This window comes from Triticum aestivum, chromosome 1D, assembly GCF_018294505.1.
Source record: "Triticum aestivum cultivar Chinese Spring chromosome 1D, IWGSC CS RefSeq v2.1, whole genome shotgun sequence".
NCBI lineage: Eukaryota > Viridiplantae > Streptophyta > Magnoliopsida > Poales > Poaceae > Triticum > Triticum aestivum.
This window is the reverse complement of record NC_057796.1, coordinates 418,941,599-418,955,174: the sequence shown is the minus strand read 5'-3', so window position 1 is coordinate 418,955,174 and position 13,576 is coordinate 418,941,599. Positions and strand designations below refer to the sequence as shown.

At 42.3% G+C, this 13,576-nt stretch overlaps 1 long non-coding RNA gene across 13 annotated transcripts; it reads left to right on the top strand.

Moving 5' to 3' along the window:
* Nucleotides 1-1,783: 1,783 nt before the first annotated feature.
* Nucleotides 1,784-10,961, top strand: LOC123182544 (uncharacterized). Of its 13 annotated transcripts, none has more exons than XR_006492233.1 (11): nucleotides 1,784-2,623; nucleotides 4,013-7,747; nucleotides 8,021-8,277; nucleotides 8,470-8,534; nucleotides 9,159-9,273; nucleotides 9,457-9,540; nucleotides 9,625-9,721; nucleotides 9,826-9,911; nucleotides 10,132-10,145; nucleotides 10,223-10,282; nucleotides 10,369-10,961. It is a non-coding gene; the product is annotated as an uncharacterized lncRNA (long non-coding RNA). The 13 variants fall into 13 exon arrangements; XR_006492228.1 differs by having other exon boundaries at nucleotides 9,152-9,273; XR_006492235.1 differs by having other exon boundaries at nucleotides 8,510-8,534; nucleotides 9,159-9,540.
* The last annotated feature ends 2,615 nt before the right edge of the window (nucleotides 10,962-13,576 follow it).

Sequence of the window (13,576 nt, the reverse complement as noted above, 5' to 3'; positions counted from 1 at the left end):
ACTAAAACTGATGAAAAGGTTGTTACTCATATGATGCAACAATGTTGGTTTGCTCAGGAATTAAAGAATTGCAATTCCACAAGGCAACAAATCATGGTAAAAGTTAATCTGAAGGTATATGCTATATGTGAGGTTCATTTTCCTACTTATTACGTAAGTTGCACTATTCTTTACCATTCTGATGTTGGCCGCCATGATATATATACTTCTGAAATTGTCCACTTCTTCATCTCTTAAAAGCTCCCTAGGAATGGAGACTCCTTCTGCATCCAGGTATTTTTGCATTTGCAGCTCCACATGTCAGGGAGGGAATCACTTGTGCGTTGCGGTCCGGCCTATGCACACGTGAACGTGACACTCTTAGGTTGATTGATAGACAAATATTTAAATTTGTTAACATTTTTTAATTCCTTAATAATTCGAAATATGTTGATTTTTGATGTTTGAGGAACTTCTTTTGAAATCTCGAACATTTTCTAAATCTATGAACATTTTCTTAAATTAGCGAACATTTTTTGAATTTGAATTTTAGGGGGTATATTTTGAAATTCAAGAACATTTTCTAAATTCACAAGCGTTTTTAAATTTGTGGACATTTTTTATTAACAAGCATTTTTTAAACAAATAAAAAAATTTACAATGATTTTTAAATTCTCACTACTTTTTCCAGTTTTCATTCCTCTTTGTTTTTTCTTCGCTTCCCTAGATGGGTTGAGGCCCAATAGGGGCGACTGACCAGCCAACCGAAGCGCGTGTCCTAGGTCGTGTCCATTTGGTCATCCTTCATCATTTTGCGCGTTAAATAGGGCCTCCCATGCGTGTGGGTTATTTCGCTGTCGGGGGAGGGCGTGAATTGGTTTTTGCTTCATGCGCTTGTTGGTTCTGTGTCGAGCGTCTGGATGCCCCTTTCTTTGTCTTCCTGTCGGGCTCCTCGGACGATGGATTTGCGGTGAAAGTCTAACATCAGGCTAGCGCTGGGGGAGAGCTAGAATACCAGGTGTTGGAGATCCAAGCCGAGATGAGCAGCTCTTGGTGAGCCGCTGTAGTTACGCTCTGTGGTGGTAGATCTAACATCAAAGGTTGGGGGTGACTAGGTTGATAGATTGGAATCCTTTTGGAGATGAAAACCAGTGCATGAAGAGTGATTTTGAGAGACAGAGGCGCAAGTGAATTTGGTTTTATTGTGGGGATGGGGAGGGGGGTTGCATCGCACATTGGCCTAGGGTCATGCACTACGTGTCGATAAAGTTGGAGAGTTTGAGAAAAGGGAGGTCAATTCCCGTGTATATGATCCAACGTCAATTCGGTTTATGTAGTATGAAAACCGGCGAAACACCCGAACACGAACTACCAATGGAAACACCCAACCGAACACCATAAACCGCATATACCAGGAATATCGGTCAACCCACTTCAGTTCGGTTCTTTGATTTTTGTTATAAAAGTGTTCATCTCTAACCGTAATTACTCGAAAAAGGCTTAACACACGACCGAGGAACGGCGCGGCAAAGCGCGCGTCACTCTCTAGTCCATTTCATGGTCAGCGTTTGAGATGGCCTGATATGGTATGGTAAGCCATGACCTGTACTAAAAAAGCAAAAAAAAATTAGAATACCCAAAAACATCGGAATCAATAAACCCCGAACGTGCCACGTTTTGTATTCTCGTCCCGAACGTGCTCATTGTCATTGGATCGAAAAGCACGCATCTTGACACACCATCCTGGCCACGTCATCCCAGCGGCTCGTTCGGGACGAGGGCGAAGTCTCCCGAACGCCTTTTCTTTTTCACTCGCCCACCAGTCCACCACACTGTCTCCCATCTCCTTCACCTCATCCATTCCCCACACTCCCACAAATCAGGAGCAAAATCCCGGCGGAGGCAGCGGCGATTCCGGTGTGCGCTACGGAGGAGAGTGGAGGTGGAGGCTCGGCGACGAGCTGCCTGGGACAGCGGCATGGACGCGTCCGCGGCGGGGGAGAAGCGATGGAGTCCTTCCCAACGGCGTCTTCTCGTCGGCGAAGAGTGAATCTCCCTCCATGGGATCTCGCGGGCTCACCTCAAGCTCGAGCTCGACTCTGGCCAGGCGCGCCGCGCCCACTATGGCCAGTTCCGGCGCCCCCCGCAGCCCGCTTGCCCCATCGTTCCCCGCCTCCGTCCGTCGACAGGGGAGCTCCGGATTTTTGCGGGAGAAGGCCATGGACGCTGGTGGCCAGCAACCTTTGCCACGCCCCGTCCCCCTCTCCAACTCCCCGACGATCCTCCTGAAGGTCAGCAGCGCCGCAGCGGTGGTGACGACGACGAGGGAGCCGAGCACGCGGCGGCTGACTCGAGCGCGTGGAGGCGCACTGCGCGCGCGGTCTCGCATCATCTTCTGTGCAAGCAGGTCGCTGCGCCACCAGGGAGCTCGAGACGGCCGTGCCGTGCACCCAATCCACCGAGTGCCTCCTCCACCAGGACGCCGTCTTCGCCCCCCTCCTCCACTAGACGCCAAGGGCACAATAGAATGCGGACGGGGGAGATAGAGCTGCTCCTCAAGTCTGGGGCGCGTCGACGGGAGGTCGCCTTCAACATGGTCGACTGCGATTTCAAGGTCTTCGAGGGAAAATGGTCTGTCCAGGAGGTAATTTGATCATCCCCTGTTGTTCTTGCTTATATTCAGATTCCAAAATTGCTATGCCAGACATGTAGACATCCAAATTGATAGCCTAGTGGAAGCCTAGCTTCATCGTCATTCTGGAATTTGCAATTTTACTTCATAGCAGGATCAAGTGATTTTGTAGAGCTATGTCTGACATATTCCATGAACCATGTCAAACAGCTCAGGGTGTTGAAGTATGTCTGAATGGTCCATGTTTCCTTGTAACAACAGAAGATTTTTCATTTATTATTGCTAGTGTTGTAGGATTCTAGATGCAATATGTTTCGTCAACTAATGTTTGTGTGGGTTCATGGTATAATTGATGGCCCTGCATGACTTTGAATCTCATGGCAATTTAAGTTTACCATGGCAATTTTACAAGACGATGTCAAACTTTTCTTACCATGGCAATTTTTTTAGTGAATTTGCCATGGCAAATTCACTAGACGTCCCACAGCAAATTCACAAACATGCCCATGGCAAGTTTCCTTTTTTCAAGCCGATGTCAAACTTTTCTTGCCGTGGCTACTTTCTTTTTTCAAGATGATGTCAAACTTTTCTTAGCATGGCAAAAAAAATTAGCGAATTTGCCATGGCAAAATTAACTAAATATCCCACGGCAAATTCACTAACATGCCCATGGCAAGTTTCTCTTTTCAAGTCGGTGTCAACTTTTTCTTGCCATGGCAACTTTCTTTTTTCAAGACGATGTCAAACTTTTCTTACCATGGCAAATTTTTTAGTGAATTTTCCATGGCAAATTCACCAGATGTCCCGCGGCAAATTCACTAACATGCCCATGGCAAGTTTCTATTTTCAAGCCGATGCCAAACTTTTCTTGCCATGGAAACTTTCTTTTTTGAAGACGATGTCAAACTTTTCTTGCCATGGAAACTTTCCTTTTTCAAGACGATGTCAAACTTCACTAGATGTCGCACGGCAAATTCACTAACATGCCCATGGCAAGTTTCTTTTTTCAAGCCGATGTCAAACTTTTCTTGCCATGGCAACTCTTTTTTTTTCTAGATGATGTCAAACTTTTCTTACCATGGCATTTTTTAGTGAATTTGCCATGGCTAATTTACGTAAATTCCCACGGCAATTTTTAATTTTTATTGCCATGGAAGTTTTACTTTTTATTTGCCATGGCTAATTTACCTTTATTAACATGGAAAATTTACCTAAATTTCCATGGCAATTTTTAACGTTTATTGCCATGGCAAGATTTACTATTTATTTGACCTTTATTAACATGGCTGATTTTACTTTTCTTTGCCATTTCAAATATATGCAAATTTTAATATGATTTTGGTTATGATCATGACAATTTTAACTATATGCACCATGACCATTTTTTCTTCCTTTTTGCAGCATGGCAAATCTCTTTTGCACGGGACCATGGCAAATTAAGTCTATGCATCATGGAAATCTTAGTGTGTGGGTCATGGCATTTTGTAGTTTACATTTTAGTCTATGGATCATGGCATGAGATTATAGCCTATGCATTTATGTCATAAGATCATGGCAACATTCCGTAGTTTTTTTCATTTATTTTTTAATACGCAATTTTTTGCCATGTACAGTGGGAAACTTACAAGTACTTTCTTTTTAAAAATTAACATCCCCCCCGCCCCCCAAAAAAAACTTGCCATGTCCTTTTTTAGAGAATAAAATTTGTAAAGCTTGCCATGTGTAACATTTTTGCCTTTGTCCATATTCATCATCACAATTTTTGTACTAAATTTTCTTCTTTTATCATGCATGTTTTATTTTTGTAACGTACTGAACATAGCCATTTTTTGTGTATCTCAGTTGGCAATTAATCACTCATTGTAAATCCTAATGCAGTATCATTTTCTGAATTTTCTGTATTGTATAGTTTTTCCTCTACTAATTTTACATCTGTATACATTTTTCTCTATATTGTTGGTGCAAAGGGATTTTTGTTTGGGCCAGGAAGCTAATATTGGGCCTGTCTGGTGCTGAGAGGCTGTTCGTATCGAACAGAACAGTTCGGTCGATCGCTACTCTCGTGCCGAACGAAACGTTCGGTCTGGTGCCTTCCCAGACCGAACGTTCGGCCGTTATCGGCGTCCAAAAACATTTCCAAGACACGGCGTGGATGGGCATCGCTACGGTAGAAATTCCCCCAATTCGAGACGGAAGCACCGCACCCCTGCCCGCTCCACTTTCCTTTTATTTCCGTGACGAACCCAGCAGCTCCACTTTCCTTTTATTTCCGCCGCCACGCCATCTCGGCCAAGCCGCGTCCGGCTGCCGCCACCGCCTCTGCCCCGGCTATAAAGGCGCGCCCTTGGCCGGCCCGCTCCTCGTCCTCCTCCTCACTTCGTCCGGGCCGCGCCTTCCCCCTCCTCGCCGCGCTCTGCCCAGTCCGCTCCCCCTCCTCCTCTCATCGCCCGGGCCGTGCCTTCCTCCTCCTCGCCGCGGTCCGGCCGGTCCGCTGCTCCTCCACCCTTCTTCCGGGCCGTGCGTATGTCCTCCTCGAGCCGGGTTTTATCTTGCTCGCCCTCCTCGGTCGATTTGCCCGTTTAGAACCGCGTCTGGATTTGATTTTGCTCGTCCTCCATCGATTTGCCCGTTTAGAGTCGCGTCCGGATTTGATTTTGCTTGCTCGTCCTAGCCGTAGCCGGTTTAGATGGAAATCCCGCCTGATGTGATGTTGCTCGTCCTCGCCGTCGTCCGTTTAGGACCGCGTCCGATTTGAGTTTGCTCGTGCTCAGTTCGTCGGTTTAGAGTCGCCTCCGAGTTGATTTTGCTCGTCCCCGCCGTCGTCAGTCTAGAGTCGCTTCTGATTTGGTTCTGCCCGTCCTCGCCGTCATCCGTTTTCGTTTTGCTCGTCCGCGCCGTTGCCCCGACGCGCCCGCATGTTCTTGGTCCGCCTTGTCGAGGGTCTCCGTCTGGTTCGCGATGGAGAAATTTCTGCGTGCGTTTCGTGTTCGTGTCAGCGCGAGCGTTGCAGGAACGCTCGGGTCTTGGTTTTGAAATTGGGTTACGGGCGGAGATGGAGAGACGGAGAGTAATTGTCAGTTTGGCGTGCTAGTTCAAATCGGTTCCTAGGCTCCTGCGTTGTTCGTCGGTCGTTTTTCAGATCTCAAACGGCTAGCTTTGTTCGTGTTCGTCCGTCGAGACGTGCCCTTTGATGCTCTGGTTCCTCTAGTTCAGATTGTACCAGCTAGCTTTTCACTTTCGTCAGGCGTGTGTGCTCTCATCCTAGATGCAGGGGTCATTTGTTCTGATGGGTGTTACTGCTTCTGTTCTTTTCAATTGGTTACTTCCTATCATGCTTTGCTTATGTTCCATATATGGTGATGTGTGTTCAGGGGTGCAAACCATGTAGGCTGTGGGTGCCATTTCCAGCAGGCAGCAGAGCAGAAAGTTTTAAAAGAGTGCAAATCATGTGGCTGCTGCTTGACTAATTGAACACCTGCTGCTGCTACTGTTGGACAAGGTTTCCTTGTTTTCTTCCTCGTCTTGCTGTTTCCATTTTCATACAGGAGTACTAGATGAGGTGCTGCTAGTCCCTTAGATTTCGTACTAGATTGCATAGCATGACTCTAGAATTTTTTCATTGCACACCTGGGCATATGATTCTGCTGTGAGCATAATTCCAGAGTTTATTTATCTGTGAAAGCACGCTCATCACATGTTTTTTTTATCAATGCTGCTCACTTTTTTCATGTCCCTTTTGTTTGTCCTGTTAAATTTTATGGAGCAAATTTTGTACTCACTGGTTAAAATATCAAGAATGCTGACTTCTGTGTTTGTCGCTATGTAAGCCATGCACTTGGGAAGACTGGGCGTGATTAGGATTTGGATTGCATATAGATTTTATGCTATGTTTGTTTATAACCTGGTTGTGACCTAATATACTGTAAATCTGCTAATTTTTTAATTTAATTTATGTTCAACGCAAGTAGGTTTTGTTCGTAAGTGGTATTTCTTTTGCGTGTGCATGAACATTCACGCTGTCAATTTTTCTTATCATAATCATTTACCATGGTGTTTGACAATACATTTCTACTGTTCTTTGTTCCCTTTTGAGGTTCACTGACTCAATTTTGCATGAGATTTGATAGCAATTACTGATGTCCAGTCACTGAAATAATATGCTTTTCTTGCTTTGCCTAGACTTTGTGACAAGAATAAGCATGCGTCTCTGTGCCTACAAACTTGTGGGTAGTGATGAAGATCTAACCTGTTTTCAGGAATGAACATCTGAATTACCCTCACCCCTCTACAGAAATCAGTTTACAGTTTACTCATTCAGTTCCTAGAAATTCTTTATAGCTTTCTGAGTTTACTTCGGTCTTGCATGTGTTAGCTTTTTGTTTGTACCCTTATCTATGTCTGTTTCTTTGTGTGTTTCTTGTGTGCAAGCGCTCCATTGTGTGTGTCTGACTGTATGTGTGATGTGCCCCTATCTATGTATGTTTCTTTGTCTGTTTCATGTGTGCAAGTGCTCCATTGTCTGTGTGTGACTGTGTTTGATTGCTTAGATGGGGTGATTCTGATTGTGTTACTGCTTATATGGTCTGTCCAATTGGTTTCATATTCATGCTTTGCTTGTGTTCCAATGTCGTCTTCCCATATATGGGGATGTGTTCAGAGATGCAAACCATTTAGGCCGTTTCGAGCAGGCAGGGATCCAGAGACGTGCACTGTTCAGGCTTCTCTCCTACTGATAGATGATGATAGGCTGAGCAGAAAAGTTTGACTCTTGTAACACTCACTTGCTTGGCTTCCACTCCTTTGCGTGGCCGATTTGGCATCCAATGCATCCCATGCCCCTTTCCCTGTTTATCTCACTCACTCATCACAGCACTCTTTTCCCTGTTTTTATTCCTTAATTTTTCTTATCATAATAATCATGTTTACCGTGGTCTTTGACAATACATTTTTTGTGATATCTGTGTTTCGTTATGTCTTATGTGGATATCATATTCTTTTTTTTTTTTGTATTACTGCTGTCCAATCACTGGAATAATGCTTTTCCTAAGTATTTCAGGTAGGATATAGACAAATGTCACATTTGCTCTTCCTTGTGTTGCTAAGGACACTGATGGGTTGGGTTTGCTTACAGCGCAGGTATATTTATGTTTTTTTTTACATTTTGTGATGTTGATGTTGTGGTCCCAAAATGCTTATTTTGCCATGTTTTCCTTGTTCACTTCACAAGATTATGTATTCATGCTGATAGTATGTTACTCTTTCTAGGACCGATAATTCTATAAAGAATCATTGGAATATGTTTTTTACATTTTGCGATGCTGATGTCTGCAGTCCCAAAATACTTATTTAGTCATGTTTTCCTTGTTCACTTCACAAGTTTTCATGTTGATAGTATGTTACTCTTTCCAGGACAGATAATTCTATAAAGAATCATTGGAATATTTCTTTGAGAAAGACGTTAGATGTCTATAGCACCAGAAATATTTTGGCGATTCCAAGACTAATTGGCCTTAATGACTTACGGATAAACAGAAGACGGCTGCTTCTGAGTGCCATCTTGATCTGAACAGCTCATCATTCTAATCTTAGCTCACCTCTACAGTCATACAAACTGGCATGCCAAGGACTGCTCAGGGTTCCTATCGCTTTCTGTTTTACCAACTAAGGTAATCAAATTTTGATCTTCAGCTTGCAAATTTATCACCTTATGGGAGGGAAAGGTTTTGCATGTACATGAGCTCTGATTTTCTACATATATACTTGAATTGCCTTGGATTTGTCGGATTACTATTCTACATGATGTTCTCCATGATTCACTTGATTTGTTAATTTGAGTATTTTCCTGGTGAGTTCTTTAGGTTCATCTTGTGACACAAAATACAATTTTGGTACGTGCAGACTCTGAAATTTGGTGATAAAGAAGGTACCTCCTAATTTGCTCTCAGGCTCTCTTACACTTGTCTTTGTTTATATAACAGTAGTAGCCGTTGGGTAATGCAGAGAGAGGTTTGGAATCGAAGAACTAAAATAATGCAGAGGTTAAGGTTCTGATCGGGAAGCTTGAACAAATAGTTTACTTTTTCTCTTGTCTTCGATTAGTTTCATCCTATCTATGCTGTTTCTTGGGTGCAAACACTCCATTGTGTCTGTGTGACTGTGTGTGACCGTGACTGTGTGTGTGACTGACTGTTTGTGTGTGTGACTGACTGTGTGTGTGTTTCTTTGTCTGTTTCTTGTGTGCAAGCGCTCCATTGTGTGTGTGTGTGTGTTTTGACTGTGACTGTGTATTGATTGTGACTGTGTGAATGTCTCTGTGTGTGTGTTGACTGACTGTGTGTCATTGTGCAAGCGCTCCATAACTACCAGTTGGCACCTGATAATGCATGGATATTTCTATATAAGGTCATGGGCATGTAATTTTTATGACCTACATACCTCTGTAGTTGGTAGTATCATTGCCCTTTGGACACTCTTCAATGCATTGCTGTATATTTTCCTGCCACAAGTATGATGTTTGTGCTCAGAATGATGTATATGTAGAATCCAGGGGTGGATGGAGGTTTTCATGATGGCTAATCTGATTTGTTATGGTTCTGATGGTGTGCTTCTGGTGTTTGAACTGAACCCGTGGATCACCCATCAACCTGGTCTGTGTTTGTATGGTAATCCCTCTCGAATTTAACTCCTTCCAATTTTGTACACAATATTTATCTCACGGCTGGTAATACCTTATGAATGCATATCACACATTTTAGCTAGTTATATAGTAATGCCATACTCCTTTGGACGTTCTGTATATTCAAGTGTGGTGAGCTCACATATTGTGTCAGTATCTACCTACGCAGCTGAATTATTTCCGGATAGGACAGAGGTGCAATGTTTACATCCATGGCAGAAGGTTCTTTTTCAAAGGTCCTTGGACTCAAGAGGTTTGTCATTGCACTCCTGACTTTGCTCGAGAAGAAAAACATCTTGCACATTTTATAGTTATATTTATGATATTTTTTCTACAGGAAGATGACAAAATTATCGACCTTGTAAACAAGTACTCCCTCCGTTCCAAAATTGGGTATTCTTTTGATATAACTAACAAAATAGTCTCATTGCAAGGTATTCTTTTGATTGTTTTATTTTTATATGGTTTGCTGAAATGCATTTCCCCCCTATGTGCAAGGTAAACAGACTGGTAAGAATTCTCTGCTGATGCATTGCAGGCCAGCTACCAGAACTTCCTGTTGATGATCCTGGGATGTTTACGAACATGCTCCCGAACATGTTCAATTTATCCGCCCTAGTACAGGTGACTACTGTGCTCCGTTTATGACTCAGTGTAGCTAGTACTCAAATCATGGATAGTCCATTCTGTCATCACAACGCGACCAGATTCACTCTAATTTGCAGTTTATTTGGTGATGGCAGAATGAACCGACCTGTGATCTATCACGCTTCTTTATTATTCAATGTTTTGTTATTACTTTCTAATTCTTTCTTCCCTTTGCATCGATCCACTTGCTATGCAGCCATGACACAGCAGGTATGCTTGATTTTGTTTCTTTGCGCTTGAGATTTTTCTTGTTCTATGATGCATATGTTTGACCACTCTTTTCTTAGGTTACTCGGCATGCTCGGTGTGTTTACTTCGGTGGACTTCCTCCGATCGCTAATGAACAGGTAATTGCCTTGAGTAACTTGTTATTTCTTGGTGTCTCTTTCTCTATTCGCGGTCCGTGCTAACTATTTTGTTCTTCTTTCTGCAGACGGTTACTCTATTGTTCAATCAAGTTATGGCTGCTATCGGGGAAACTCATTTGGTCTGGGTGATGCAGTTGTTAATATGAAGCTGATTTTTGAATTCATTCAAAACATCTTAGGTGGCATAATCATGAATCCAACCATATGGAACGATGCTTGGACTACTGAGGAGGAACATGCACTGATTAATTATGGGAATAAATGAGCAGAAATAGCAGAAGTTATTCCTGGAAGGTACTGCATGCCAAACAACTTACATCATGGATCTTGCTTGTAGTATTAGCTTTCTGTTTGTGCCCTTTCTATCTCTTGTGTGTGTGTGACTGACTGTGTGTGTGTGTGTGACTCTGTGTATGTGTGACTGTTACTCTGTGTGCGTGACTGACTCTGTGTGACTGTTACTCTGTGTGTGTGACCGACTCTGTGTGACTGTTACTCTGTGTGACTGTTACTCCGTGTGTGTGACTGACTCTGTGTGACTGTGACTCTGTGTGACCGACTGTGTGTGCTTGATGGTGTGTCCTGTATGCTTTGCTTGATGATGTGTCCTGTATGCTTTGCTTGATGATGTGTCCTGTATGCTTTGCTTGAGTGATTGTTGTGGTTTAACACTGCCTTTGCCGGTCCCAAGCCCGGATGTGAAAATGTGGAGGGAGCTGCATTGATACTGCATTTGCTTGATGGTGTGTCCTGTATGCTTTGCTTGAATGATTGGTGTTGTATAATTTGTGTTTTGTATTGTTGTGGTTTAACACTGCCTTTGCCGGTCCCAAGCCCGGATGTGAAAATGTGGAGGGAGATGCAGTAGTTACCTTCTTTGTATTGTTTGCATTACCTTCTTTGTATTGTTTGCATTACACACAATTTGCACTACCTTCTTTGTGGTTATTGCCCTGATCGAAATAGTGGATCTTCACATAATGTGATAGCATGTGATGAAGCTTTGAAATGCATCCTTCCTTGCTATGAAAAATCTAGGCATGCCAGGAACTTTGTGATTCCTTTCTCAAGCTGTATGAGGTCAGTGTTTTTTTTCTTTGCGAATAATATGAGGTCAGTGTTTACTTACGATAATACCAAAGGGAAGCGAATGTTCGATCTGTTTGGCTGTATACAAATTTTCCGACAATAGAATTCGTCTCGTCTCCTAAATTAATCTTACTAGTTTTAAATCTTGTCATTGTGGATGTTCTTTTTTCTGCTAATATATATTCTAAGTAAAAACGTCAGTTGTTTGTCCCAAGCAACTGGGCGCTGCTAGCTAGGCAAGTTGAGTGAGTAATGTCCTGAACACTATAGAACTGATGTCAGTTCTATACTGATCCTGTGTGAATGCACTCTGCGCCCTCAGATGCATCGCACGGATCTTGGCGCGAGGATCGCCATGTGAGGCGCGGAAATTGTTCGCGCTAACTGTCGGCTGAGCGAACGTTCCCTATATCCCCCTTCCTTGCTCCACTAACGCTAGTCCCCCATCTTTTCCTACCCCGTCTCGCACTCCGCCCTGCAAGTGATTTAGTATGGTTTCTTTGTCTCCGCTGGCAATTCGAGCATCTTCGACCGCTTGGAGTCAAGTTCTTCATCGGCTCCAGCATTGGGCTAAGGCGTACACTGCTCCACCACGATGTTGCAGTCATCGCGGTGGTGATTTGCAGTGTTAGGGTAGGGTTCCCAAGATGTTGGAGTTGTCACGATGGGGAGGGCCGTAGTGTGCTTGGGATTAAGTGCGGCGAGCGTCGTAGCCATGGTCATAGCAGGGTGCAGCGAGCGTCGTGGCCACGACCGCAATAGGGCCATGGGCATTGGCGCGTTTGATTTTTGCGATTTTGTTGGGGTTGTGAGGAGTTTGGTTTTTACAATTTTCTTTGTTTCTTAGTTCTTTTCCAGGCCGCAACCCAACCACTTATGTTTCTATTTTTTTTTCCTGCGTCCCTTCCATTCTCATGGGCCTGCAGCCCAACCACCTAGGCGGGCGAGAGACTGTTTTCCTTCTCTTCCTCTGCCTTTCTACGCCCTCACTTAAATTGCAGGGGCTATATCTCGCTTATGCGAGTCTTCCTTCGATCTCACCTAAAGCGCATCTATAGTTTCGGGCCGGCCCATTCACACTAAAATAAATACACAGAAAAAGGGTCACACAGGAATCAATCCCACGATGTCCTAGCTGTAGCGTTGCACTGCTAGCCAATTGTCACGACCTTCATTAAAGAAAAAGCGTTGGATTTTCACTGGTTTTTCTTTTTTTCTTTTTTTCACAGTTTTTCTTCGTTTATTTTCTCTATTTTACTGGGTTTTTTATTTTGTTAGGTTTTCTTTTTATTTTGTTAGGTTTTCATTGTTTCTTTTTTCGTTTTTCACTAGCTTCTTTTTCTCTTTATTTTGTTGGCTTTTGTTTGTTTGTTCTCCTCATTGTTTTTCTATACACATTTTCGGTAAAAGATTAAGATTTATTGAATACACGGTCAACATTATCTAATATACAGTTAATAATTTTTAAATGCTTGATTAAGATTTTATAAATACCCGATAACATTTTTTAATAGGTCAACGTTTTTTATGTACACATTTTACACTTTTTTTCAAATCCTTGATTAATTTTTTTGAAATACAAGTTTACCATTTTTCAATACATGGTCAACACTTTAACTACATACATTTAATTTTTTTTCAAATGCTTGATTAATATTTTTTGAATATATGGTCAATATTTTTTCTTTACATATTTAACATTTTTCATATGCTTGATTAAAATTTTGCAAAGACAAGTTTAAAAGTTTTTTAATACATGGTCAACATTTTTGTATACACATTTAACAATTTCTACATGCTTTTCTCACATTTTTTAAATACTTGTTTTTCAAAAAAAATTAAATGCTTGGATTAATATTTTTTAATTACATGATCAATTTTTTTACACATATTATATTTTTTTGTATACATTTTTAGTATACATTAGAAACTTTTTCTCTATGTGCATTTAACATTTTTCAAATGCTTGCTTAGCATTTTTTTAAATGTTTTATATAAAATATTTTGTAATATATTTATTTAGAATATTTGTAAGTATAAACAAAAGTAAAAAATGAAAACAAAAAAAATTAAAAGCATGAGAAAAAGAGGCAGTGGCCTCCGGCACACTGGGCCGGCCCATACGCTCGGGCGACTTCATCCGGTCAGAAGGATACCTCGTTATAAGTGAGTTATAGCCGTGCC